We start from the raw sequence: 3,200 nt of genomic DNA on the forward strand, positions 1-3,200 counted from the left end.
CTGGTGTTCTTTTTAGCTGTTTACATGGTCATATTAAATTAAAAATAAAAACAAGGAATTCTGGGAAGATGACAGCAGAGCTTTCTACTTTTTACAAATTCATAAATAAAATAGAGCACTAGTGGCCAACCAAAAACACATGGATGACATTTACAACAAAACTAATTACAAGGTATCCCCAGAAACCTCAAAACACAAATGGCAAAGACAAACCGACGACAGCCACAAGACCTTTAGAGTATCAGTGTCTATGTGGAAGAATGCAGAGGGAACTAATGGGGTATTTGACAGACTAGAGAATAGGAGCATCCTCAAAGAGCAAACAGATGTTAACTGGAAAGTGCAGTGGACTAATTTGGTAATGGTCACTGAAATTGGGAGGAGTTTTGTCCTCTCTTATCATGGACGAGCACAAGCTGCCTGGGGTGAGGTCTCAAGGGGCTGGAGGAGACTCCCATGGACTCTCTGAAATTGTCCCTTTCAGGATAGGGTCCCACACTGAGAAGCAACTGCTGGGAATAGAAATTGAAGTGAGCAGAGCGGGGCCAATAAACATGAAGGAAGGAGAAGGTCCAGATGAAAAAGCTGGAGGGGCACAGAGCCAGCACATCTCAAAAAGCAAACCTCCAAATTTTGGAGGAGACAGCGTAAGTGAAGTGGGGGTTCTGTGAAATGAGAAAAGCTACCTGGAGGCACTCCTCCTTCTAAAATTTCAGGAAAATTAATTTTACATAAAAACGAGCAAGCAATTGAGGTCAAATCCCATACCAAGTTATTATTTTTAAAAAGAGATGAAAGAGCAGAATAACATTCCTTCAGACAGAGAAAACACATGGCAAAACATGCTCGCAAACCAAATCAACACTGTAATCCTCTCATCCAAAATAAAGTAAAAGACACTGAGAAAATTATATAAGACATGCAAGAACAACATAAGTCAGAATTAGACCAGCAGGAAAGCTTATGGAACTGAGAAAAACCCCTAAAAATAGAAGAAAAAAAATTTCAGAAATGAAGACTAAACTAGGAGGAATACAAATGCAAATAGAACAATAGATAATGTCTTTAAAATAGCTGAAAGGAGAAAAATGTTAAAAAATAAAGGAGGAAAGAGATGAAATTCTATAAGAAGTTACAAATGTTTTGCAGATAGGCAAAGAAGATCCAACACCTACATAATAAGAGTCCCTGAAGAAGAAAACTAAGGCAAGGATAGAAAACAAACACTGAAAGCTATAGTTTCAGAAAAGTTTCCTGAAGTGAAAAATATTTGGAATTGTATGTTGAAAGAGCTCACCATGCTATTTCTGTGCCTAATACAGTCATGGCTCATGGTCTTAGGAAGCATCTAAAGCAGGTAGCAGCTTCACAGCATTGGATGCTGGATAAATTGACCAGTGTGTTTGCTCCTTGTCCATCCACTGGTCCCCACAAGCTGAGAGAGTGTCTCCCCTAATAATTTCCTAAGGAACATACTTTAATACGCCCTGATAGGAGACGAAGTAAAGATTTGCATGCAGTGGTTCATTAAGATGTATGGCAAGGTCCGAACTGATATAATCTACTCTGCTGGATTCATAGACATCACCAGCATTGACAAGATGGGAGAGAATTTCTGTCTGATCTGTGGCATCAATGGTCGCTTTGCTGTACATCGTGTTATACTGGAGGAGGCCAAGTACAAGTTGTGCAAAGTAAGAAAAATCTTTGTGGGCACAAAAGGAATCCCTCACCTGGTTTCACAATGCTCACACCATCCACTGCCCTGATTCCCTCGTCAAGGTGAATGATACCATTTAGATTGATTTGGAGACTGGCAAGATCACTGATTTCATCAAGTTTGACACTGGTAACCTGTTCATGGTGATTGGAGATGCTAACCTGGGAAGAATTGGTGTGATCACCAACGGAAAGAAGCACCGTGGATCTTTTGATGTGGTTCATGTGAAAGATGCCAATGGCAACAGCTTTGCCACGTGGCTTTCCAACATTTTTGTTACTGGCAAGGGCAACAAACCACAGATTTCTTTCCCCAAGGAAAGGGTATCCACCCCACCATTGCTGAAGGGAGAGACGAGAGAGTAGTGGTGGGTGAAACAGTGGGTAAAACAGAGCAATGGTGAAGTGGTCTCTGGGTAACATGTTAGATTTTTGTATGTAATTAAAAATAACATGGAATGATTAATAAAAAAAAAAAAAAGAAAGAGCTCACCATGTACTTGAGAATATTGATCCAGAATTGATAACTCAAAATGAATAACACTAAGACATATTCTAGTCAAATAATTGAACTAGAAAGAAAAAAATTATTTGCTTATTGCAGCAAGATGAGCAAGTGACTTAGAAGAGAAAGTCAATTAAATTATTTTCAGATTTTTTTTCACAGAAATATTTTATGCCAGAAAAAAAAATATGGAGAAATATGTTTAAGATACTCAAGGGAAGAAAATGGGAGGCAAAGATGTCATATCCAGGAAAACTGATTTTTAAGTTTAAAGATTACTATTACCAATCTGCAGAAACTCAGAAAATAGCTTCCATGAACTTTCTTGAGGAATCTACAAGAAAAAAAAGCTTCAGACAACCCAAAAGACTAGAAAGACAACAAGATAAGTTACTTATAGACCTTGGACTAAATGAGAGGAAAAAAAAAAGAGTATGGCTTATAATGGCTGTATGCTGGCTATATGTTCTGACACTGTAAATTTAGCACAGCTTTAAAAAAATAGGGGGAGACAGGAGCAGTCATATACAAAAACATTTTTAACTGTTTTCAGTTAAAGCCTTTTAAAAAAATTAATCATGCCATGTTATTTTTAATTATGTACAAAGATATAACATGTCACCCAGAGACCATTTCACCCACTGCTTTGTTTGGCCACAGTCTCTTGTCTCCCCTTTTAGCAATGGTGAGGCAGACACCCTTTCCTTGGGGAAGAGAAATCCGTGGTTTGCTGTCCTTGCCAATAACAAAAATGTTGGAAAGCTGGGTGGCAAAGCTGTTGCTGTTGGCATCTTTCATGTGAACCATGTCAAAACATCCAGGATGCCTCTCTCTGTCAGTGATTACACCAATTGTTCCCAGGTTAGCACTCCCTTGAGATTGGAGGTGGTTGTATTAATATCATTAAACTGTTGCATCCAAGAAAATTATGAGATATTCTAACTATATTATCTTTTGTGTTTTAGAGAACTGGGGT

At 38.3% G+C, this 3,200-nt stretch overlaps 1 pseudogene; it reads left to right on the plus strand.

Annotated features, from left to right (window-relative positions):
* Positions 1 to 1,324: 1,324 nt before the first annotated feature.
* LOC105541353 lies at positions 1,325 to 2,123 on the plus strand (annotated as a pseudogene).
* The last annotated feature ends 1,077 nt before the right edge of the window (positions 2,124 to 3,200 follow it).

The sequence above is a fragment of the Mandrillus leucophaeus genome, unplaced genomic scaffold (genome assembly GCF_000951045.1).
Source record: "Mandrillus leucophaeus isolate KB7577 unplaced genomic scaffold, Mleu.le_1.0 Scaffold238, whole genome shotgun sequence".
NCBI classification, from domain to species: domain Eukaryota; kingdom Metazoa; phylum Chordata; class Mammalia; order Primates; family Cercopithecidae; genus Mandrillus; species Mandrillus leucophaeus.